Source organism: Microcaecilia unicolor, chromosome 3 (genome assembly GCF_901765095.1).
Source record: "Microcaecilia unicolor chromosome 3, aMicUni1.1, whole genome shotgun sequence".
Lineage (NCBI taxonomy): Eukaryota > Metazoa > Chordata > Amphibia > Gymnophiona > Siphonopidae > Microcaecilia > Microcaecilia unicolor.
The window spans coordinates 499,430,870-499,457,947 of NC_044033.1; the positions used below are offsets into that span (position 1 = coordinate 499,430,870).

Sequence of the window (27,078 nt, forward strand, 5' to 3'; positions counted from 1 at the left end):
TAGGGCAAGACTATAGATATCCTTAGGCTGCTGGTTCAAGTCCAGCTCAAAGGATCCTGGCTTATTTTTTGGCTCCCTTCACAGAGCAGAATGCCTTTGGTGTCAGTTTCCACCCCCCACCCCCCCCAACAGAGCCCTTCAGTTCAGTCAGGGGTAGGTTCCCTGTGACCTTGAGAGCATAGTTGTCAGGATGGCTGAGCAGTCTAAGGCGGTGTGTCAGATCACAGTCTCCCTTGGAGGCATGGGCTCATTTTGCTTTGCTCTGAATATCAAGCAAATGAGCCACCTGTTTCACCTGTTTCACTTTAAGATATTTGGAAATAACATGTACTGCTCACAGTAATGCTTTATATGTAAACGCTGGCTTTGCTTTGCTTCTGAATGTACCGCTCACAGTAATGCTTGGCTCTGCTTCTTATTGTACCACTCACAGTAATGCTTTAAATGTAAATGCTGGCTGGCTTTGCTTCTAGATGTAAACCAAGTAAGATCAACATGAACTGTTGACAAGTTTAAGGCAAGTGAGATCTGATTGAACTAATGCAGAATACACTGCCTAGACTGAACCACCTCGCGCTGATTGCACTGCTCATAGATGTGATGTGGACTCCGTAGATTTGGACTGACCACAGGGTTCACTGCAACTGAGACTTGCATCACTTACTTTCCCGCAAACGAGATCTACCTCTAAGCGCACTACCCCACTGATCCAGATGCCGCTTGCTCTTATGTACTAGATGTGATGTGGACTCCGCTGATTTGGACTGACCACAGGGTTCACTGCAACTGAGACTTACATCACTTACATTCCCGCAGACGAGATCTACCTCTAAGCGCACTACCCCACTGAACCAGATGCCGCTTGCTCTTATGCACTATTATCACATGGTATTGTTTTCTCTATGCACTGCTGCCTAGAAATCGCAGTGGTGCCTTAAATGCTGATATGAATCCCAGCAAAACATTCCTAACTCTCTTCTGTCTCACCTTACTCTTACACGTATACACAACCCACGACACAGATAACAACAACCCCACAACTCACAAATCACACACCACTTACACACACACAATGCCCACCCAAACAAATAACAAAAACCATGACAAACAGAAGATACCAAAAGAAGATACCAAACCAGCACATCAAGAAAACAGACAATTAATAAAAATCACCACAAACTCGAACCCAAGGAAGCAACACCAATTAATACAAATAGGATACACCAACGCCAGATCAATAATCAAGAAAACTACAACGATAGCTGACTGGATAACCGCAGATAACCTTGACTTCCTTCTCATCAATGAAACTTGGATCCATAATTCCAAAGACCCGATAATCATAGAACTATGTCCACCAGGATACAAAATCACCCATTGGACAAGAGAAGGAAAAAGAGGCAGAGGTATAGCTATAATTTATAAATCCCAATTTGCAGTTACAACAACAGCTGCATCAATCCTCCCTCAACTCAAAATAGCCACAGTTAGAATCACCCACCCTAACCTACATGATCAACTAAACATAATCCTATTCTACAGACCCCTGGCTAACTGGCAAGACGCACAAATACACTTTACAGACTTCATATCAAATACTTGTCTGTCCTCCCAAAATGTCCTCATAGCAGGAGACATAAACCTCCATCTCGAAGACACAAATTCAAACAACGTACATGAATGCAAGGAATTCCTCCAACTATGGGAGATCCACTGGCCGAACATGCAACCCACCCACAAAAAAGGACATACACTAGACATCATAACTCATAAATTTTCATCAGAAGTGAACCTCATATTCAGGGATACAAAATGGACAATCACACCATGGTCAGATCACTACAAAGCAACCACCTCCCTCCTCTGGAAAACAAAAGAGAAACAACAAAAACAAGAAAAGAAAACCTATACTACGAGAGGAAAAATAGACCCTCTAACATTCTGGCAACAAATATATACCGAGGAATGGAATACAACCACAGAATCACCCCAATTTTTACAAGAATGGGACAACAGATGCAGAACAGTGCTAGACAAAATAGCACCGCTCCAAACGAGAACCTCACACAGGAACAACTCAATCCCATGGTTTAACAAAGAACTAAAAGAACTAAAAACACAGGTCAGAAGACTAGAAAGGGCATGGAGCAAAAAAAAAAGATGATCACACACTCAAAGAGTGGAAACAGGTACAAAGAAAATACAAATACAAAATCAGACATACCAAAAGAATGCACTACAAAACTATAATAGGACCAAACTACAAGGACACGCACAAACTCTTTTCACTTGTAAACAACCTCCTAAACAACACACGAGTCACCTCGAATAGCACAGACACCCCATCGGCCACCAACTTAGCGAAATATTTCAATGAAAAAATCACAAAGCTCCGACCTATGATACCAAGCAATACCTTTGAGTATACAAGCATCCTTGAATGCTTAGACCCAAATCCTGGGGAATATCCAACCGATCGATCATGGACCAATTTTGACCTGATTTCAATAAATGATCTCACACACTGGCTCAGTAAATATGCCAAATCTCAATGCAAACTTGACATTTGCCCTACCAGCCTAATAAGATCCGCACCCAAACAATTCAAACAAGACCTCACGAACCAAGTAAACTATAGACTCATAAATGGACTCTTCCCCATGGAAAATGGAAATATCCTACTCACTCCTCTGCCTAAAGATACCAAGAAAAGCACAATGGACTTAACCAACTACCATCCCACTCACAACAAAATTGATGGAAGGTATAGTGACGAAACAACTCACCGAATACCTGACCAAACACTCAATTCTACATGAGTCTCAATCAGGATTTCGATCAAATCATAGTACTGAAACCGTACTAGTGTCGGCAATGAACACATTCAAAACAACGGTCGCAACCGGCAAGAACATACTTATCCTACAATTTGACATGTCTAGTGCCTTCGACATGGTGGATCATGGAATACTATTACACCTACTAGAGTACTTCAGAATCAGAGGCCCAGTTCTCAAATGGTTTGAAGGATTCCTCACCACCAGATCCTACCAAGTAATAGCAAATACGGACAGATCACCACCCTGGAGACCAGAATGCGGAGTTCCCCAAGGATCCCTCCTCTCACCAACTATCTTCAACCTAATGATGATACCACTAGCCAAACTCCTAGCCAACCAAAACCTTAACCCCTACATATACACCGATGATGTTATGATCCATATCCCGTTCAAAAGCGACTTAAATGAAATAACCAATGAGATCAACCAGAGCTTCTAGACTATGCACTCTTGGGCGGACTCATTCAAGCTAAAACTCAACGCAGAAAAAACTCAATGTCTAGTTCTCACCTCCCAATACAATACAAACAACTACCCTACAATAACTACACCCTATTGCACACTTCCTATCTCAGAAAATCTGAAAATCCTTGGAGTCACCATTGACCGAAACCTCACTCTCGACACCCACGCGAAGAACACTACGAAAAAAATGTTCCAATCGATGTGGAAACTCAAAAGAAAAAAACCTTTCTTCCCAAGAAACATCTTCCGCACCCTAGTACAGTCACTGGTAATAAGCCACTTGGACTACTGTAACGCTCTATACGCAGGCTGCAAAGAACAGACCATCAAAAAACTCCAGACAGCCCAGAACACCGCAGCCAGACTCATTTTTGGAACACCTAAATACGAAAGTGCGAAACCTCTCAGAGAGAAACTACACTGGCTCCCGCTCAAGGAACGAATTGAGTTCAAGATCTGCACGACTGTACACAAAATCATTCATGCAGATGCCCCACTCTATATGCTAAACCTAGTGGACTTACCGCCCAGGAATGCCAAAAGATCAGCCCGCAAATTCCTCAACCTGAACTTCCCCAGCTGTAAAGGAATGAAATACAAACAGGCTTATGCTACTACATTTGCGTACAAAAGCACACAGTCCTGGAACGCACTACCCATGGCGCTGAAAACCATAACCAATCTAACAAGCTTTCGCAAAGCCCTGAAAACACATTTCTTCAACAGAGCCTATAAAAGTCACTCTCAATGAAACAAATCATTCTTTAAACTACCCAAATACACCTAAGACACCTCTCACACGACCTTACCTAACACCTTTCCATCTGAATTCCTCTTTCACCTCAGCCTATGATTGACTGTCTTTGTTTTTTGTCTTCAAATCATGTAACAACGTTTTCATTTCCGTACTCTGTAAGCCACATTGAGCCTGCAAAAAGGTGGGAAAATGTGGGGTACAAATACAATAAATAAAATCCCACTCCTGATACACCAGCTCCCCTAGGGCTCTCTTCCTTTCTAGAATCCAGAAGCTACAAGACTCCAGGGCCACCCCAGTCAAGCTCTTTCCTTTCTAGTACCCAGAATATGCAATCTGGTGTTCCATGCCATCTCAGTTCAGCACAGACCAAGGAGCCTGCTCAGCTGCCTTTCTTATGGCAATGCCCTTACCCTGGTGCAAGGAGCAATTCCTGGGTTGCAGAATGCTGAAGCTGCAAGGTCCCCAAGGCCTTCTCCTCAGTTGAGCATAGGCCGAGGAGCCTGCTCAGCTGCCTCCTCAGCTAAGCATAGGCCGAGGATCCTGCTCAGTTGCCTTTCTCATGGCAATACCCTTACCCTGGTGCAAAGAGCATTTCCTGGGTTGCACAATGCTGAAGCTGTAAGGTTCCAAGGCCACCTCAGTTAAACAGGGAGCCTGCTCAAGCTGCCTTTCTCATGCACAGAGCAGTGCAGGCTTTTGCTCATTGCCACCCATTCTGTTCCTTTCTGGATCTACAGCATCTCTGCAAAATGTTACCTGAAGGTAGTTAGTGGCCTGGGAAATGGTCTTACACAACTTCAAAAACACAGCGTGGGAAAGGACAAGAATGACAGACTTTGCAAATTTGAACAGGCCTGGGAGGAGTCCACATAGCTCAGTCGGTAGAGCATCAGACTCTTAATCTGAGGGTCCAGGGTTCAAGTCCCTGTGTGGGTGGAGCCAGCCCCCCCCCCCCCCCTTCTCAAAGGAGACTCTGTCCCACAGCATTTTTCCAGTTGGCAAGAAGGGTGTCTAAAGTAGGGAAAATGTTTATTTGGCCTGTTCAAACAGCAAGGGGTGAGGGACTCAGCAGTAATCAAAGGAACGTTTTCTTGACAGAAAGGGCAGTGGATGTGCCAACAGCCTCCCAGTGCGGGTAGTGCACACCAGAGCTGTATCCAAATTTGAGAAAGCTGGTGTGGATTAGAGAGCTGCACGGGAACGGGGTTTGTGAGGAACCCGCGGGATTCCCGCAGGGACGGAAGCAGTTCTGCGGGGTTCCTGCAGGGTTCCTGCGGGGACGGAAGCAGTCCCTATGGGGTTCCCATGGAAATGTAAGCTACACCTGCAACAGCCTCTCATCTACCGAGTACCAAGTTCTTTGAGTGCTGTCTCCTCCTCCTCTTCCTCCTTGCTTTAACAGCACAAATGTGGAAAGTCTTCCATTAAGGAGGTGGTAGAGACACAAATGATAATGGAATTCAAAAAGGCGTGGGATGAACACAGAGGATCTCTAATTAGGAAATGGAAGTTATAAAAAACCTAACCTTAAATGGCTGCATGTGTGTGGATGTGTGAAGTAATACTTAAATGGCGACTCTGGCTGTGATTAACTAGGGCCAGTACCGGGCAGACTTGTATGGTCTGTGTCTAATATATGGAAGTCTGGTTTAGGATGGGCTGGAAAGGGCTTAGACAGCAACTTCAGTGGCTGGAACATAAGGACAGTTCTGGACAGATTTTTATGATCTGTGTCCCACAAATGAGAAGACGCATAGACTGGAGTGGGCTTCAACGACGACTACAGCAGTTGGAACATAAGGATAGGGCCAGATAGACTTCTATGGTCTATGTTCCAGAAACACAAAAGACAGACCATAATCAAGTATATAATATCACACTCGTTGATTTAATCAATAATTGATAATGAGTGTGACTATTGGGCAGACTGGATGGACCATTCAGGTCTTTATTTGCTGTCACTTACTATGCTACAATTAATCCTCTTTGCTCCTGGGCTGATGAGCAGACCTCAGCTCTGACACAGGCATGAGCATCAGATGTCACCTGACCTACTGGCGCATGCATGTGGTGACCTCTCAGCACACAGTGCCAGTAAATCAGAGACAAATCTTACATGTGCACACCAGAGTGTTCCAAGTTTCAGCCTCCATTCCTTCCTTGTCTACAGTGCTGTGGCTCAAATCCAGAGTGAGTCTGAGGGAGCTGAATGGAATTTTCTTTTATGTACCATTAAATTCTTACAGTGATGGGTGGGGATGGGTTAAATTCTTGTGGGGATAGGTGGGGATGGGCAGTGGCATCGCAAGGGCAGCTGACACCTGGGGTGGGTCGCCGCTGCGCACCCCCCCCCCAGGTGCAGCGCGGCGCACCCTCCCCCCTCCGGAGCGCAACCCCCCCCCCCCCCCCCGAGAACATACCTGGAAGGCGGTGAGGGGCGGGCGGGAGAGCCAATCTGCCGAATGCACGCCGCTGGGGGGTGTCGGCGCCTCGCTGGTTCCCTGCTCTCTCTTCCCCGGAACAGTAAGTAACCTGTTCCGGGGCAGAGAGAGCAAGGAACCAGCCAGGTGCCGACACCCCCCAGCGGCGTGCACCCGGGGCAGACCGCCCCACCGCCCCCCCCTTCCTACTCCACTGGGGATGGGTTAAATTCTTGCGGGGACGGGTGGGGACAGGTTGGGATGGGTTATATTTTTGCGGGGATGGATGTGGATGGGTAAGATTCCAGTGTGGACGAGTAGGGATGGGTAAGATTCCAGCAGGAATGGACGGGGATGGGTAAGATTTCTGTCCCCATGCAACTCTCTAGTCTTAAGTTGTCTAATGGGCACCTGCCACTGACCTTGAGGAATAAAGGGGAATTCCAAGTAGGAGAAGTGTGATCACTGGTTGTAAAGAGGAGTTGTGGCTTAGCAAAGGGGCAACTGTGGAAGAGGAAAGTTATGGTTCAGCAGAGGAGAGATCCCACCTGGGAGCGAAGGATAGGAGTCAGGGAGTGCCCACCCAATGCCAAGGTGGATCCGAAGTAAAATTCACCTTGGAGGGATGTCAGGCCACAGGGAGTCTGGACCTGTGAAACTGAGTGCAACCTTTGGGACACTATTCTCTGGGATAGGCATGGACAGGAACCTGTGAAAAATGTACATAGTCCTGCTGAAAAGCATCTGTATATATATCCATGGGAGGAGAATACAAGAGTTCCCCTGGGGAATACCAGAAGGATTGTGACGTTAAAAGACTTGCATTCGGTGTTGCAGAATTTATATGGTTTGATGTTCCTGCTTTTGCGGAGTTGAAGAATAAACAGTTTGATTTTTCTCATAAACTGTGGACTCCAGTGTGTTCTTTGAACCTGAGAGAGTGTGTCACTTAAACCTGCAGAGCACCATCCCAGAGCTGGAACACCCACCTCAGCCTGACCTGTGGGATTGGATGACCAGCCTTTTTCACAGCAGTTTCCCATTGGATTTGTATTTCTTTTGAGTTTCCTGGGGGAGGGGGGGGGGGGGAGAAAAGGGTAAGCCTACCCGCTAATGCTTCTTTCCCCAGGTAGAGGCAATGAGTGCCAAGCGAGTAAGGGACTGACAGAGACTGCCTTCTGGAGGCTCCAACCGGGTCAGACCCTGAATCCAGGTGCACCCAGTAAGGGAGCATTACAGTTTTTTTGGAAAAAGCAAATAGTTTTTTTTTCCTGCCAGTGGAAGGTTGTAGCTGCAAATGGAAATAGAGCTATATGGGTTCTGTCAGGTGGACAGGCCGAAGCCAGGCCTAGCATGAGACCTTTTTGTTTGGTTATTTGAGTTAATGGTACAATTACTATGAACATGTTTCTTTTTGTTGTTTATTTATTTATTTTATTTATTTATTGCATTTGTATCCCACCTTTCCCACCTATTTGCAGGCTCAAAGTGGCTTACATAATTTTGTTAATACAATTAGTCCTGGATGACAGGTACAGTTATTGTTATAGCGAGATTAGTTAAGGGAAGAAGTAGAGAGTAGAAGGAAGGCATTTATTAGGTATAATAGACGGTAGGTTTTCAGCAGTGGATTAGTAAGGTTCTGGGTTTACACTGTATGCTTTGTTGAAGAGATATGTCTTGAGGGATTTGCGAAAGATAGTAGTTTCGCTGATTGTTTTTAGGTTTCTGGGTAATGCGTTCCATAACTTCATGGTCATGTACAAGAAGGTGGTATCATGCATCAGCTTGTATTTTAGTCCTTTACAGCTGGGGAAGTGCAGGTCGAGAAATTTGCAGGATGATTTTGTGGCATTTCTGGGTGGTAGGTCCACCAGGTTTAACATGCAAGTTGGGGCATCTGCGTGTATAATTTTGTGTACCAATGTGCAGATCTTAAATGTGATACGTTCCTTAAGTGGGAGCCAGTGGAGTTTCTCTCTTAGGGGTTTTGCGCTTTCATATTTAGGTTTTCCAAATATGAGTCTGGCTGCGGTATTCTGGGCAGTTTGGAGTTTCTTGATGTTCTCTTCTTTGCAGCCTGCGTACAGTGCATTACAGTAGTCAAGGTGACTTATTACCATTGACTGTACCAGGGTACGGTCCCTTTCTTCCCTTTCTCGGGAAGAAAGGTTTTACTCTTTTGAGTTTCCACATGGAATAGAACATCTTTTTCGTCGTGTTTTTCACGTGGGCGTCAAGAGTAAGGTTTCGATCAATGGTGACTCCTAGAATCTTCAAGTTTTGGGAGATAAGCAGAGAACAGCATGGTGTGGTTATCGTGGGGAAATTTCTTGTGTTATGTTGTGAAGTGAGAATAAGACATTGTGTTTTTTCAGTGGTTAGTTTCAGCTGGAATGCATCTGCCCAGGAGTGCATTATTTGGAGGCTTTGGTTGATCTCGTTGGTGATTTCCTTTAGGTCATGCTGAATGAGATGGAAATCGTGACGTCATTATTATTATTTAGATTTTGCTCACACTTTTTTCAGTAGTAGCTCAAGGTGAGTTACATTCAGGTACACTGGATATTTCTCTGTCCCAGGAGGTCTCACAATCTAAGTTTGTACCTGAGGTAATGGAGGGTTAAGTGACTTGCCCAAGATCACAAGGAGCAGCAGTGGGATTTGAACTGGCCACCTCTGGATTGCAAGACCAGTGGTCTAACCACTAGGCCACTCCTCCACTGTTGTTGATATTTAACCACTAACTGTTTGGACTGATAGGTGAGGAAGTTTGATTTGGACTGCTTTGGGATCCGCAAGGACTTAGACGGAGTTTACCCCAAGTTGTGGAGAAGGACCCTTGGACATTCGGCCTACGTTTATGGGTGGATGGTGTGCACAACTGGAAACTCGGCTCACGCTGTTGGCTGGGTGGCGGAGTGAGAAGAAACTCGGCCTATGTCCACAGATAGGCGGTGTGACAAATAGCAGGCAATGAGATTGTAGACTGGGAATAACTTAAAAGATAGAAATTAGAAAGTAGGGCTAAATTATCAATATTGTCGAATGAGAAAGGTGAATAGTGACATGCTTCAGGTATCTGTACTAGTACTGATGCTTTTAAAGAACTGGATGATCAAATTGGCAGATAACATAAAATTATTCAAAGTTGTCATATCACAAGAGGATTGCAAGAAACTGAAGGAGAACCTTGTGAGACTAGAATACCGAGCATCCAAATGTTGGCAAGTGCATAACGATGCACATAGGAAAAACAATCCAAATTATAACTATGCGATGATAAGTTCCATATTAGAAGCCAAAACCCAGGGAAATGATACAGGCATCATTGTGGACAATATGCTGAAATGGTGCTTTAAATTGTGTGTGCAATTTAATTGAAAAAGAGCCAATATGCACTAATAATTAAGATTTTAACAAGCAATTATTGGTGCTAATTGGCTTTAATAGTACATTTTAAACAAATCAGAGACAATATTGTTTCACTCAAGCAAAATTAAGCTCTGGAATTCATTGTTGAAAAATGTGGTAAAAGCAGTTAATGTAGCCAGGTTTTAAACAGGTTTAGACAAATTCCTGGAAGAAAAATCCATTATTTAACACATTTATATCCCACATTTTCCCACTTAGTTGCAGGCTCAATGTGGCTAACACAATACCGTAATGCTCCAGTTCAATATTACAGATACATAATAAAGTAGAAAGCATGATAAGAAACATAAGTATAAGCTACAAGGAATGAAGAGGGGGTGCTAAAAAAAATTATTAATTCATTGTTAATGTAGATTTGAGGAAAACCACTGCTTACCCCTGGTGATATGCAGCCATAAATCCAGTTGTTAGTGTATCTGGGTTTCAAAAAAGGTTTGGACAAGTTCCTGGAGGAAAAGTCTATAGTCTTATTAAAATTGACATGAGGAAACCACTGCTTGCCCTGGGATCGGTAGCATGGAATGGTGCTAATAATTGGATTTCTGCCAGGTACTTTAGATCTGGATTGGCCACTGTTGGAAGCAGGATACTAGGTTAGATGGACCATTGGTCTGACTCAGTATGGCTATTCTTATGTTCTTATGTGCATTTGGGGATCCTGCCAGGTATTTATAATCAGGATTGGACAATTTGCAAGCAGGAATATTATTCTCAATTAACCAATTCTCTTGGCTCCAACCCTCGTCGCCTCTTTGCCACCCTCAACTCCCTACTTAAAGTGCCCTCCGCTCCCACCCCCCCTCACTCTCTCCTCAAACACTAGCTGACTACTTCTGCGATAAAGTGCAGAGGATAAACCTTGAATTCACTTCCAAGCCTTCTCCTCCCTGTGACTTCTTAACCTACTCCCTCAACCAACCTAACCTGTCCTCCTTCTCCTCCTTCCCTGAGATCACCGAAGAGGAAATGGCTCGCCTTCTTTCTTCCTCTAACCTGTTCCTCTGATCCCATTCCCACCAATCTGCTTACCAACATCTCTCCTACAGTTAACCCCTCAATCTGTCACATCCTCAACCTCTCTCTCTCCACTGCTACTGTCCCTAACACCTTCAAGCACGCTGTAGTCACACCACTTCTCAAAAAACCATCACTTGACTCCACCTGTCCCTCCAATTACCGCCCCATCTCCCTCCTACCCTTCCTCTCCAAATTACTTGAACGCGCTGTCCACAGCCGCTGCCTTGATTTCCTCTCCTCTCAGGCCATCCTCGACCCGCTTCAATCCGGCTTTCGCCCACTACACTCAACAGAAACAGCACTCACCAAAGTCTGTAATGACCTGTTCCTTGCCAAATCCAAAGGTCACTATTCCATCCTTATCCTCCTCGACCTATCCGCCGCCTTTGACACCATCAATCATAATTTACTTCTTGACACACTGTCCTCATTTGGGTTCCAGGGCTCCGTCCTCTCCTGGTTTTCCTCGTATCTTTCCCAACGCACCTTCAGAGTATTTTCTAATGGTTCTTCCTCCACCCCCGTCCCACTCTCTGTCGGGGTTCCTCAAGAATCTGTCCTTGGACCGCTTCTTTTCTCGATATACACCTCTTCCCTGGGCTCGCTGATCTCATCACATGGTTTCCAGTACCATCTCTATGCCGATGACACCCAGCTCTACCTCTCCACTCCTGACATCACAGTCGAAACCCAGGCCAAAGTTTTGGCCTGCCTCTCAGATATCTGAAACTGAACATGGCAAAGACCGAGCTCCTTGTCTTTCCACCCAAACCCTCCTCTCCTCTTCCCCCACTCTCCTTCTCTGTTGACAACGCCCTCATCCTCCCCGTCTCGTCAGCCCGCAATCTCGGAGTCATTTTCGACTCCTCCCTCTCCTTCTCTGCCCTTATCCAGCAGACAGCTAAGACCTGTCGCTTCTTCCTCTATAATATTAGCAAAATCCACCCATTCCTCTCTGTACAGACCACCCGAACCCTCGTCCACTCACTCGTTACCTCTCGTCTTGACTATTGCAACCTTCTCCTCGCTGGTCTCCCACTTAGCCACCTATCCCCCCTTCAAACTGTCCAAAATTCCGCCGCACGTCTTATCTACCGCGTGAACCGATACTCTCATATCACCCCTCTCCTTAAGTCGCTTCACTGGCTCCTGATCCGCTACCGTATACAGTTCAAGCTTCTCCTAATGACCTTCAAATGCACTCAATCTGCAGCCCCCCATTACCTCTCTTCCCTCCTCTCCCCCTATGTCCCGACCCGTAACCTCCGCTCTCAGGACAAATCGCTCCTATCTGTACCCTTCTCCACCACCGCTAACTCCAGACTCCGCCCCTTCTGCCTCGCATCACCTTATGCCTGGAACAGACTCCCCGAGCCCATACGCCATGCGCCCTCCCTGCCCATCTTCAAGTCCTTACTCAAAGCCCATCTCTTCTTCCTTGCTTTTGGCGCCTAACCACCTTCCCCATTCATGATACCTACACTGACTACATAGCTTATTACCTTTAGATTGTAAGCTCTCTTGAGCAGGGACTGTCCTTCCCCATGTCTTAACTTGTACAGCGCTGCGTAACCCTTGTAGCGCTATAGAAATGCTAAGTAGTAGTAGTAGTAGTAGTAGGACATTGGGTCTGACCCTGTATGGCCATTTATGTTCTTAGAAGACAGGGGCCTGTGTCAAGTCATTTCTCTGATGCCTTTAAATAAAGAACCTTTGAACATTCTCTCCCAGGCAGGAAGTCAGTTTGTCGCCCTCATCTCTTGTGTGGCTTTTCTTTGGTGCTCCACAGAGGGGTTGTCCTGCTTCTACTTAGAAGAGATGTGTACATCACAATTCTCCTCTTTTCATATCTAAACTACACCCTCTGTAACCACTACCCATGCCTGGTTACCACACATTCTTATATGCACATTTACCATTATCTAATTTTATGAGGCCTTTTCTAAACAACTTTACAAATGGAAAAAAAATTATTAAGTCATTTTGCAGTGGTCTCTGGACAGTGCAATAACATATAGCTTAATAACTAAGGACTACCAGCACAAGAGCAGCAGTGGGATTTGAACTCTATTTTTCTTTAGATCACAACTTGTTGCAATAACCAGGGGGTTACACTTCCATACCATTTTAAGCTGCTGAAAAATGAATAACTGGATCTACATTCTTTAACTCAACCAGGGTTGCATTCTTTTTAGAGCATAACGTATACTTGACTGAGTAGTATAGCATACAGAAAAAACAAACAGGTGCTAATTCACCCCCTTCCCAACTACACAGTAACATGGAGGGGCATAATCGAAAGGGGTGCCCAAGTTTTCCTGAGGACGTCCTCGCAGGACGTCCTGGCGAAGGGGCGGGGAAACCCGTATTATCAAAACAAGATGGGCGTCCATCTTTTCTGTCGATAATACGGTCGGGGACGCCCAAATCTTGACATTTATTTCATCCCTAGAGATGGTCGTCCTTAGTCGTTTCTGATTTTCAGCAATAATGGAACCTAAGGATGCCCATCTCAGAAATGACCAAATGTAAGCCCTTTGGTCATGGGAGGAGCCAGCATTCGTAGTGCACTGGTCCCCCTGACATGCAAGGGCACCAATCGGGCACCCTAGGGGGCACTGCAGTGGACTTCAGAAATTGCTCCCAGGTACATAGCTCCTTTACCTTTACCAAAAAAAAAAAAAAACACTACCCACCACTGTACACCACTACCATAGCCCTAAGGGGTGAAGGGGGGCACCTAGATGTGGGTACAGTGGGTTTGTGGTGGGTTTTGGAGGGCTCACATTTACCACCACAAATGTAACAGGGGTCGGGATGGGCCTGGGTCCGCCTGCCTGAAGTGCACTGCACCCACTAAAACTGCTGCAGGGACCTGCATTCTGCTGTCATGGAGCTGGGTATGATATTTGAGGCTGGCATAGAGGCTGGCAAAAAATATTTGAAATTTTTTTTAGGGTGGGAGGGGGGTTAGTGACCACTGGGGGAGTAAGGGGAGGTCATCCCCGATTCCCTCCGGTGGTCATTGGTCAGTTTGGGCACCTTTTCATGACTTGGTCGTAAGAAAAAAAGGACCAAGTAAAGTCGTCCAAGTGCTCATCAGGGACATCCTTTTTTTTCCATTATGGGTCTAGGACGCCCATGCGTTAGGCACGCCCAAGACCTGCCTTCGCTTCGCTTCTGACATGCCCCTGGGAACTTTGGTCGTCCCCGTGACAGAAAGCAGTTGAGGATGCCCCAAATCTCGAAGGAGCAAGATGGCCACCGAGTAGGTTGGAAGAGAAGGATGCTTCCATTATATTTTGCCTCAGTACTAATTCCTGCAAAAATGCCGAAAAGGAAAGACAAGTCGAAGGGACCTCCCCTCCCGAAACCCACTCTTTCCTTACCTGGGCAAACGTCCATCTCTTCCTTTTTGATTTCTACCCCGATAAGGGACGAATCCGCTGCTGGGGCAGGGAAGAGCCCCAGCTTGGAGAGCGAGTTATCACTTAGCTCCCTGGGACCTCAAACTCCTCCACCGCCGCAACCAGACGGGAAGGCAGTTCCGGGGCTTGTGGAAACAATAGCCTCGAAGGGACGGCGCACCCCGTCGTTGGAAGCAGGTACTGGGAACAGCATGCAGAGTGAGGAGACAGAGCTTCGTAGTTCAGGCACAACATCGGACGAAACAGCGGCTGAACTGAATTTAAATGTGGATTTGAGAGAAGAAGTTTCCTTGTGTGCTTTGGCAATCCAGCCACTGGAGAGGCCAGCTGAAATTTCGCTAAGCTCAATCTGCTCTCGAATCTCTGCACAAGGTGTGTACATCCTTTATTACTGTTTCCTTAAATAATGCATCTCAGATTAAGACTTTGAAAGAGAAAATTGAAGGAATTTCATCTAAACAAACAGCAATTGAAATAGAAGTGGCAAAAATCTCTAAACAACAAGCTCATATTGCTGGTGACCGGTTGGTTTTGCACCGAAAGATTGAGAATTTAGAAAATGCATCCAAGAATTTAAACCTTCGATTACTAAATTTTCCTCAGTCTCAATATATGACACCTAGAGATATGTTTGCGAAATTCTTAACTGAAATATATAATTATTCAGAACAAGTCCTGCCTCCATTACAGAGCATATATTACTTGAGACAGAAAATAAAGCAACAACAAATAATTGTGGAACAAGGTGAAGGAGAAGATATAATGAATGTTACAGAGTTATTGGAAAAATCATTGGAAAATATTGAGACTCAATCAACTCTGGTGGTATCATTTGTGTTTTTGCAGGACAAAGAAACTTTGTTGAAATTATACTTTAAAAAAATACAGCCAGAGTTTAAAGGTGGAAAAATATCTATATTTCCGGACGTATCTAAATGGTCGCAAATTAGAAGGAAAAAATTCTTGGAAATGAAGAAGGAATCCATGGGGAAAAAAAAGCAACTTTTCAGTTGAGATTTCCATGCAAATGTTTGTTTTTCTTTAAAGAAAAGAAATACATTTTCTATGAGCCTGAACAGTTGCGGGAATTTCTTAATGCGTAAAGTATTGAAGAGCAGTCATAGGATAAGAGGTTCATTTTGTAAAATAGGGGTTAATCCCTACTCGATTATTCTTATTTGAGTTTTCTTATATATAAGCCATCTTCCAATGGCACTTATAATTTTGCTTCCTTCCTCCATATTGTGGACTATAATCCAATATAAAGATATTATCTTTAGTGGACAATGTTTATTTTGTCTATTTGAAATATACTTGTGGAACATTGGTATTGATATGTTGGTATATCTGTTCAAAGTTTACTCTTTGTAAAAATTAAAATTCAATAAAGAAAAGAAAAAAAAGAGGATGCCCAAAATCGGCTTTTGATTATGCCGATTTGGGCGACCCTGGGAAAAGGACGCCCATCTCCCGATTTTTGTCGAAAGATAGGCGTCCTCTTTCGAAAATAAGCCTGATAGTAACATAGTAGATGAAGGCAGATAAAGACCTGTATGGTCCATCCAGTCTGCCCAACAAGATAAACTCATATGTGCTACTTTATATGTATACCTGACCCTGATTTATCCTTGCCATTTTCGGGGCATAGACCGTAGAAGTCTTCCCAGTACTTGCCCCGCCTCCCAACCACCGGTGCTGCCACCCACTCTCTGCTAAGCTTCTGAGAATCCATTCCTTCTGAACGGGATTCCTTTATGTTTATCCCACACATTTTGAATTCCGTTACCGTTTTCATCTCCACCACCTCTCGTAGGAGGGCATTCAAAGTATCCACCACTCTGTGAAAAAATACTTCCTGAAATTTTTCTTGAGTCTGCCCCCTTCAACCTCATTTCATGTTCTCTACTTCTACCGTCTTCCCATCTCCAGAAAAGATTTGTTTGTGGATTAATACCTTTCAAATATTTGAACGTCTGTATCATATCACCCCTGTTTCTCCTTTCTTCCAGGGTACACATGTTCAGATCAGCAAGTCTCTCCTTATATGTCTTAACACAAATCCCATACCATTTTTGTAGCTTTTCTTTGCACTGCCTCAATTCATTTTACATCCTTAGCAAGATATAGCCTCCAAAATTGAACACAATACTCCAAGTGGGGCCTCACCAATGTCTTGTACAGGGGCATCAACACCTCCTTTCTTCTGCTGGTCACACCTCTGTCTATACAGCCTAGCATCCTTCTGGCTACAGCCACCGCCTTGTGTAACTAATGACTTGGGGGGAAATTCTATATATGGCACCTTAAAAATCGGCACCATAAAGCCACATGGTCAGCATGATTCTATAAATTATGCCTAAAAGTTAGGAATAGCTTAAAGAATAAGCTCACATGCAATTCTTGCGCCTAAAACTTAGGTACACTCATTTAGACCACCTAAAACCAAGCCTAAATACCTGTGCCTAATCAGGTGTATTCTATAATAGTGTCTATAGTTTTATGAAATGCCCACAACCCACCCGTTCTACACCTATGGCTATGCCCCCTTTTTGACTGTGTGCATTAGAATTTACGCATTCTGCGTTATAGAATATGTCTAGAAAGTTGTGCATGTAAATTCTAATTAAAGCCAATTAGTGCTGCTAATTGGTTGTTAAGTACCAATTACGGCGCTGATTAGCTCATTAATCAATTAAGTTGCATGCGCAATTTGGCTGTGCAGCGAGATTAGCGTGCGCAACTTAAAATACCATATATAGAATTTGGAGCATAGAACACGTTGTTGAAAAAAAATGTTTATGCTGCCGTTCAAGCAAATAAAAATAATTGTATGCTGAGATCAAATTAATGCGCCAAGATGCTTTCCATGTCTTAGTAAATCTGAATAAATCAGGTCTTCCTTTACCAGATGCCAGGTACGATATTTTTGACTTCATTGAGAAATGCATCAGCTCATTATGCTTTTTTGGACATGCCAAGGCAATCTGCTGACATCTGCAAGATCTGACACTGGGCAGAGGAAACATATGGTGGAACATCAGAGGGATTTAAGGGCAAGGAATTAAAAAAGAAAAACAGCTCACAATTTATTTGGACCACAAGGCAGCATCTTAGGAAGGGCAAAACTATGAATTCTTTCCAGCTTAAAAAGACACATGTAACCAAATATCCAAATCAAACCCCTTTTCATGTTCTTGCTCTTTTCATTAAAATAAAATAAAATTATAATATATATATAAGTCCAAATTATACAGCCGGAAAATAACACTAGATCTGCCACATTTAATTAACCTGGAATTTATCCAGTAGTCATCAGGGGCACAGAAGGAAGTTGCCAACAAGATTTATCCCTCAAACAAAATGTAACCATTGAGAATTACAAAAAAAAAGATATCCTGATTTCTAGCACTGGAAATTATGTTAACATTTGGTCTCAGTTCAGTTTGAACTGAGTTAATGAAAGTCTCTGTTTACTTTTATTTGCCCTTGCAAAATAAGGGGTCCTTTTACTAAAGAGAGTTAAGCCCTAAGGGGTCCTTTTACTAAGCCTTGGTAAAAAGTGGCCTGCAGTAGTGTAGGCACGTGTATTGGGCTTGCGTCAGGGCAGTTTTAACGCATACTTAGAGGGAACACTGGTCGCAAGTACCTGGTAGAAACCCCAATAGTAGCAACATTCCATGCTACCAATCCCAGGGCAAGCAGTGGCTTTCCCATGTCTGTCTCAATAGCAGACTATGGACTTTTCCTCCAGGAACTTGTCTAAACCTTTTTCAAACTCAGATACGCTAGCCACTATTACCACATCCTCCAGCAATGAGTTCCAGAGCTTAACTGTTTGTTGAGTTAAAAAAATATTTTCTCCTAATATTTTTCATGTAATTTCATTGAGTGTTCCCTGGTGACTATCTCAGTCAACAGAACTTTTCTGGATAGCAGATGCTGGTATCCAGATAAATAGGTTTGAATCTAGACTTGCACATGTATACCTACTACTACTATTTATCATTTCTATAGCGCTACAAGGCATACGCAGCGCTGTATACCTGAGGCAACAGATGGTCAAGGGGCCCTTTTACAAAGGCGTGCTGAAAAATGGCCTGTGGTAGTGTAGACGCATGTTTTGGGTGTGCGCAAAATCATTTTTCGGCGCACCTGTAAAAAAATGTCTTTTAAAAATGTTTGCCGAAAATGGATGTGCGGCAAAATGAAAATTGCTGCGTGTCCATTTTGGGTCTGAGACCTTACCGCCAGCCATTGATCTAGCGGTAAAGTCTCATGCAGTAACCAGGTGGAAGTGACCTACGTGTGTCAAATGCCACTTGGCGTATGTTCAATATATGCGTCCAAAAAGAAAATTTATTTTTCGGGTGCATGTATTGACCGTGCGCCAAAATGAAATTACCACAAGAGCCGTGCGGTAGCCGGCTGGTAACTCCATTTTGGTGTGCATTGGGCGTGCATAGACGCTTACACGTCTTAGTAAAAGGGCCCCTAAGATCATAAGGCATATCATTGGGATTTTAACTCTGGTTTCCCTAGTTTGCAGCCCACTGCTCTAACATTTAGAGAATGCATCCATTCATAAGCAGGAGCTTGCCTCCAGCCAAATCTAGATATTTCTCAAAGTCATACCGAGGCAAAAATATCTACCAAATTTATAGCTCACCAAGCCTGAAAAAATAGAATATACAAAACATCAGTTAGATGGATTAATAGAACACCAACTAACATTGAGTAATCACCATTACAATATATCATCATGAAATCTGGAATTTAGGGACAATAATAAATCTGCCAACGGCTTCTGCAAAATGTACTTTAGAGTTTTGCAATCCCCCATCTCCTATTCTTCCCAAATATGTTTGTTTTTAAATTAGCTTGATGCAGATGATAATCTCTCAATATCAGTGGCTTTGCTTCAGAACTTCTAAAAGCCACCTTTTAAGCATACTCAGGGAAGGAATATGTTAGGTAAGTTTTGTGGCCCGGGAGTAATTTCATTTTTGATGCGTGTCCGATACGCGCATCAGAAAACATTTTCTGGCACACAGGCGGTAATTAGCATTTTGATGCACATAAACCATTACCGCCTGGTTAATGCGTGAGACTTTACTGCTAAGTTAATGGCTGGAGGTAAGGTCTCAGACCCAAAATGGGCGCGCGCCAATTTTTCATTTTGCCGCACGTCCAATTTAATCCCTCCCCCCCCCCTAAAAGGCATTTTTTTACAGGAGCACTGAAACATGATCCTGCGCGTGGCGAAAACTCACACCTACACTACCACAGGCCATTTTTCAGCGCACCTTAGCAAAAGGACTCCTGAGCATCTAATTCATATATTTGATGAAAAGGAGAATACGCCACGTCCACAACCAGCTTCCAAATCACCTCCAGGCGAAAAGGAGGCCATTTTACTCAAATATGCCTAGGTAGATCTAAGGAAAATGTATCTCCCCTCTGGACAAAGTTTTCCAGATGTCATAGATATCAAAGCTAAACTCAATGGCTCCTTCTCCAAATGTTCTTTTCCAGAACCGCTATACTTAATATCTATACGTCCCCTTTTGGTCCCAGATTCTAATCATTCATACAATCACATATACTGTTTTTTTACTTATATTACTTATACTTTATAGTAGTCTCAGCTGTGCTCCTTGCCTATATAATTTTGGCAATGGATATAGCACATAAATCATCATTGACCCACTCTTATTGCCACTTTAGATAAATTAGTATTTTAAATAACTTATCAGATACTCATCTTATGTGAGTTATGTCGGGTCAGGGGCTTGATATTATCGCCCAACATGCATGTTTCGCCCGACATAACTCACATAAGATGAGCAGCGGGGACCTCTGGGGGGGGGGGGGGGGGAAGCCAAGGCCGTCCATACAGGACGCTGCTGATGAGCACCTTTGCCCCCTCCCGATCCTTTTTTAATTTTAGTTTCGTTTTTTATTTTAGGCACAGGGAATCAGGGAGCCACTTTTCTTTTTAAACATGCCAGCAATTTGGTTTTTCATGGTGCAGGGGGCAGCGGGGAGATGACAGCTCAGGCCTTAACGACAGGTCTGAGCTGACGTTAAATTTCTGACGGTAAATGGTTCGTTGCAGTCATCGGTATGGTTAGTGCATTCCGAATTGACCACATTTCAACGGTAGTTTCTCGTTTGCATTCCGTTTTCATTAGCTGCTAGCCTTGTCGGAAAATGTCCTTTAATGCATGCTACAGTTTAAAATTTCCTCATTAAAGGGTCGTTAAAGTTTTGTGCATCTGGGCCTGAGTTCGATTCCCACTTCAGGCACAGGCAGCTCCTTGTGACTCTGGGCAAGTCACTTAACCCTCCATTGCCCCATGTAAGCTGCATTGAGCCTGCCATGAGTGGGAAAGCGCGGGGTACAAATGTAACAAAAACAAAATAGATACTATTGGAGATTCTACATGGAATGTTGCTACTATTGGAGATTCTACATGGAATGTTGCTATTCCACTAGCAACATTCCATGTAGAAGGCTGCACAGGCTTCTGTTTCTGTGAGTCTGACGTCCTGCACATACGTGCAGGACGTCAGACTCACAGAAGCAGAAGCCTGCGCGGCCACATTGGTGTGACTCTGGGCAAGTCACTTAACCCTCCATTGCCCCATGTAAGCCGCATTGAGCCTGCCATGAGTGGGAAAGCGCGGGGTACAAATGTAACAAAAAAACCATGAAGGAGAGGCAGACATTAGAAACTACAGTTTAACTCACCTAACACGGCATCCATATGAGCCTTCACCCACTGGAGGAAATCAGGCTCATGCTGCCACAAGTAGTGGGCCCTCTTGTGGAGGTCTAACAGCAGAAACTGAAGTGGTAGAATGGTTAGAGTACTTGCCTTGCTCCGCTGGGATTACTGGTTCAAATCCAGTGTCTCTCTCTTGTTGCACCAGTGCCTTGGATATTGGTTGAGGCTGTATTGTTTAGGAACTGAAGTAGAAGAGTGGTTAGAGTATGTGTCTGGTTCAGATCCCATGAGGGGAGTATAGTACTCTACAGACTGCAGGGATGTCAGTCTGATCACATATTTGTAAAAAAAATGTTCTCTGAAAATATGGATCTTTAAGTGCTTAGTATACTCACATCTCTTTGGACCTCAACATTGTGGTTATATAGGGCAGTCAGCCTCTGCCAGCTCTTTCTATAATAGAGGAAAGGCCTCTTCTTTCTAGGTACTACAAAATACCGTTCCTCCTTTCGGAGGAACTGTGCAGCCAGTAAGGTGTTGTTCTGAGGACTAAAATTTGGCATCCTCATCTTTTTACATGAAGGCATTTCTGGAAATGTCCCCGCAGATAAGAGCACGATGACATCATGACACACAAACATATTGACATCATTTTGGATATATTCTATCATGATGCACAAACATATTGATGTCATTTTGGGCGTATTCTATATTAGGTGTATAGTTCCATGCGGTAGTGTGCACAATCAATATGCTTATCTACACGTGTAGATATGCGCACAAGCAATACGCATATCTACATGCATAGATATACACGTAAGTGTATGTTATATATCACACATAAGAAATATAAAATACGCAGGGTGTTCCAAGATGGCTGACGCCTGGTGTTGAGCTCTACCACAATGTTTTTTTTCCCCTTTAGAGAATTTCCTCTGTATCCTTCCTTCTAGATGGGGAAGAAACACAAGGGTGTACAGTGACTGTTGTCAGCAGCTTCAGCTCCAGTATCCTTCAGGCCGATGGACAGTTTTGTGCGTCGTCCTGAGGCAGCAGGAGTTATTCTAGGTGGTTTGCTGGGATTGTCAGTGGCGGAAAGTGTGCCATTGACTTCCTCTGAGCTGGAAGTTTCTTTATCTCCGCAATCTCCACCTCTGTCGCAGGGAAGTCCCATGAGGCCAATCGAGGACCTGGACGATGGCCGCAGGGCCATGAAGCAATCCACAGCTGGAGTAGATGCTTTGGAGATTGAGAACATGTTGGCGAGTGGGGACGCACAGCAAGCAGAACAGCAGCCTGGGCTTTTGGTAGAGAAGGGAACGCATGGTGCAGACTTATCTTTAATTAAAATGCCACCAGGTACTATTGAACTGCCCACTACCACTCCGGTAAGACCTAAGATATTTACTTTGGAGACACTATGGGAAAGCCTTTTGAGATTAGAAAAGTCCTATTTGGGGCAGATACTGTAGGAGTACTTTCTCAAAAAAATGGATATTTTGGTTACACAACAGAGCACTGTTATAGCAGATATTAATGGATTAAATCAGAGTGTTTCTGAAAATGAAAAAAATCTCCAACAAATTCATCAAAAAGAAACATTAATAATTATAGATATTTCTGTTATACATCATAAGTTGGGGGCATTGGATAATGCAAATAGAAGGTGGAACTTAAGATTTATAAATTTTTCCCGAGTACCTGCGGTATCTGCTCTTGAGATGTATAAAAAATGTGTTAAGACACTTTTGAAAGTGCCTGTAGAATCCATCCCACCAGTTTCCAGAGCTTATTATCTTCCACAGGCAAAGAGAAAGGAGAGAACTGGAAAAACGACCTCCTTAGAATTGGATAGTTTGGATCTAACAGATGTTCTACAAAGATCAGACTCTGACCCTATAGTTGTTACGTTATTAGTGACTTGTGTATTAGACCCTGATAGGGACTGGCTACTCCACATGTTTTTCTGCTTTAAGGATACTACTTTTATGAATGTAAAAGTTCAGCTCTTTCCAGATGTATCTTCCAGTGGAGGAGGAGACAGTTTCTTCTTTTGAAACCTGTTATATTGAAGTTGGGAGCTCTTTACTTTTTACGTTATCCTTGTAAATGTCTTATCAAGTACCTGGAAGCACATTACGTGTTTTATGAACCTCAACAGTTATCTGCATTTGTCGCTACTAAGCTACCTGAAACTCAGGTCGGGGTTGTATCTTCTGCTGGAGCTACAACCAGATAGTCAATTAGTTTGACATCTGGAGGCCGCATTGATATAGAAAATGTTGCTTAATTTAGATCTTAAGTCATATCTTCATTAAAATGTTACCTGTTTTTTGAATGGTTCCTCCCCTATAATTGTGGACTAGTGTAGACTTTGGTGTTAGCCTATTCTTCTATTAGATACTTGTCTGTATTTTTTTTTCTTCACCAATGTTCTCCTTGAATTTCAATAAATATACAAAAAATGTATATATATATATATATAATGTAATGTAATGTAATGTAATAATTCACACCTCCAACATTCTGAAGCTGACTCCGTGGCAGCGTGGCAGTGAAGCTGTGTAGTGTTCGTAGGGTTCATAATCGCCCCGCCCTCGAGGGAACTCTGTATAGTTGCCATGGAAACAAACACAATGTCAGAAGGAGAAGGGACCAACCACAGGCAATCACACTCGCTCTCACTGCCCCGCCCTCGGAGGGAAGAGAAGGCTGCATATAATATTCACCCAACGGAAGTTCGTTCCCTCCCTCCGAGTTCCAGGGTCGTCGTCCGTCCCCCCTCCCTCCCAGTTCCAGCATTCCCCCCTCCCTCCCTCCCTCCCTCCCTCCCAATTCCAGGGTCCCCCCTTCCTCCCAGTTCCAGGCCCCCTCCCTCCAAATTTTAAAAGTCATCCTGACTTACCTTGCACGGTAAAAAGCGTGCAGGCTCGGCACTTAATTCAGTTTTCAGTTCTCTGTCTCTCAGCTCTGGTCTCGCCCTTGCGGAAACAGGATGAAGGCGGGACCAGAGCTGAGAGACAGAGAAGGGAAAACTGAAGTAAGTGCCGAGCCTGCACGCGTTTTACCGTGCGAGGTAAGTCAGGATGACTTTTAAAATTTGGAGGGAGGAGGCCTGGAACTGGAAGGGAGGAAGGGAGGAACGACGACCATGGAACTCGGAGGGAGGGACGACGACCCTGGAACTGGGAAGAAGGGAGGGGGGATCCTGGAACTGGGAGGGAGAGAGGGGGGACCCTGAAATTGGGAGGGAGGGAGGGGGGGACACTGGAACTTCCCTTAAAATCATTATCGGCAGAAGATGATTACCTTGCTAGCGCCCGTTTTATTTCAATGAGAAATAGGCTTTTTCTACTAGTATATATATATAGAATACACCTATGCAAATTTCATCTCCATGCAGTAATTTTCTGTGTTTAAAAAGGGGTTAGATAGATTCCTAAAGGACAAGTCCATAGACCGCTATTAAATGGACTTGGAATAATTTCGCATTTTTAGGTATAACTTGTCTGGAATGTTTTTACGTTTGGGGAGCGTGCCAGGTGCCCTTGACCTGGATTGGCCACTGTCGGTGACAGGATGCTGGGCTAGATGGACCTTTGGTCTTTCCCAGTATGGCACTACTTATGTACTTATGTAAATATAGAATTAGGTCCTATATGCAGATACTTTGTCCCAATAGAGCTCATAATCTACGTTTTTGTACCTGGGGCAATGAAGGGTTAAATAACTTGCCCAAGGTCACAAGGGGCTGCAGTGGGAATTGAACCCAAGTGTCAGGATTAAAGCCCACTTTAAATTCAGTTCTTAAAAGACCTTCATTGCTCTAACCTAATGGTTAGAGCAATGGCCTGAGAGCTAAGAGGCCAAGTTCAAATCCCACTTTAGCTCTGTAGAATCTGTATTAGAACAGGGAAAGATGTTCAGGCTTACCATGCCTCTGACCAGTAAAGGTGAGATGGCAGGAAAATACCCCTACAAGCTGAAGTGGGATTTGATCCTGAGTTCCACAGTTTTCATCCCACTGATCTAACCATTATGCTACCTCTCAGCTCTTCACAACCTCTATGCTGCCACAAAGTCAATGTCCCTTCTTTTCCCCCATTCAAAGTTTGGACATTTCAGTTTGTAAAATGGATGTTCATGCCAGAGGCATAGCCAGAGCTTGACTTTAGGGGGGGGGGGGGTCCCTGAGCACAAAGTGGGGGGGGACACATTTTGCCCCACCTCTCCGCTGCTCTCTGCCCCTGCCACAACCCTACATACATGAGATGGAGGGGGTCCCCAAGCCCTGCCAGTGGAAGCCTTCCTGTGGCAATACTTGGTCCCACTCTGCCTGCCCTGTTTTTCTGTTTTGGTGTGCATGCTCGGTTTTAGTGAAATTGAGCATGCGTGGTGGTGAATATCACTGCAGGAAAGCTTATCCTGATGGGGTTTGGGGACACCCGCCAGCTAAACCAGCAGACTTTGGAGGCCCAAATCCAAATTGTGGGGTCCTAGGGCCCCAAGGCTGCCCATGGCTATGCTACTGGCTCAGATGTCACCAGCACATGGACGTCCATTTCTCATGTATTTTAGAACAGGTTGTGTGTCAGCAGATCCTGTTCTAAAATATCTGAGAAATGGACATCCACATCTGATGTACAGACTTAGAAACTCTTTAATGAGTCAGAAGTCCTTCCTAAAATGGTGCTCTGCATGTTAATATATTTCAATTAACAAGAAATAAGATCAAGACATTGGAACAGCATTAAACCTTCTAAATTGTTAGCTATTTATATGAACACATAATTTAAGCATTTCATAATTTCTGCTCACCACTGTAAGACATTCATCTCTGTCGGGTTCATATTTATTATCAATCTCAGAATTCTCTTCCTGTCTCTAAATGTAATTCTATCTTGCACCATTTTGATCATGGTTTAGGGATCTGCTCTAGCCAGCTCAATTAAACAATCATAGCTCTTGAGGGCAGTGCCAGCATTGGGGGAGGGAGGGTGCAACCAGGCCAGTTGTCTTTGGACTCCAAATTATGGAGGTCCCTATGCTTACCTAGTGCTAAAGAAGATACAGTGAGCTGGTGTGCTGCTGGGCTCCCTGCTAAATTTCTGCCCTGGGCCCATCATGTTTAACACCGGCTCTGCTGGAGCATAAGGGTTAAAACAGCTTATGGAATTATGATTACACCCACTGGTCTGGCAACATGCAAAGTTACATAAGAAGTTGAGAAAGAGAGAGAGAGTGAGTTTGATTGTACATTTTGCTTCCTTGGTCTCAGACATTGTAAACATTGCAGTAGTTGACCTGTAAAATCCAATCTACTGGAAACAAAAAAGACATGGGCAACCATGGGATGCTGTGAGAAGTTACAGCTTCTGGCAGTTTCATGGAAATCAATGATCCAGCACTGAATATGAGAAAGTATAAACAAGGACAATGGGATATAAATACACTTGGAAACTTGGAGAGTGGATATAAGGGTTTTGCGATAAGAAGCAAACAATAAAAAAATTAGGCAAGATGCCTTGCAAGGAAGGCAAATAATACAATTCGAGTGTTTGAATTTTGATCCTATTATTTTATACTAACATTCACATTTTTTTGTGATTTCATCTATTTATTTATTATTATTCTTAAATATTTATAACAGCTCACAATTAGAGAATATATTCCTCTTAAAAGTCTAGTACACACTTAATCGGAACAGTGGAAGTGATTGGGATATTGTTTTTGTTCCTTTTATCGCTATTGAGAGTCTCCAGCAACCACTGAGGCCTTTTCCTCCAATAACGCAGAAGTTCAGTTTTGTATATTTTTAACAGGCCAAATTTTCAGAGTATGACACACACATGCAGCCATTTAAGTTTAGGTTTTTTATAACTTCCATTTTCTAAATAGAGATCCTGTGTTCATCTCACGCCTTTTTGAATTTCGTCACCTTTTGTATCTCTACCACCTCCTTAATGGAGGCTTTCCACATCTGTG

The 27,078-nt window shown here is 43.8% G+C and overlaps 1 non-coding gene across 1 annotated transcript; it reads left to right on the forward strand.

Annotated features, from left to right (window-relative positions):
- Positions 1-4,928: 4,928 nt before the first annotated feature.
- On the forward strand, positions 4,929-5,001 carry TRNAK-CUU. Its single transcript has one exon. It is a non-coding gene; the product is annotated as a tRNA-Lys (tRNA).
- The last annotated feature ends 22,077 nt before the right edge of the window (positions 5,002-27,078 follow it).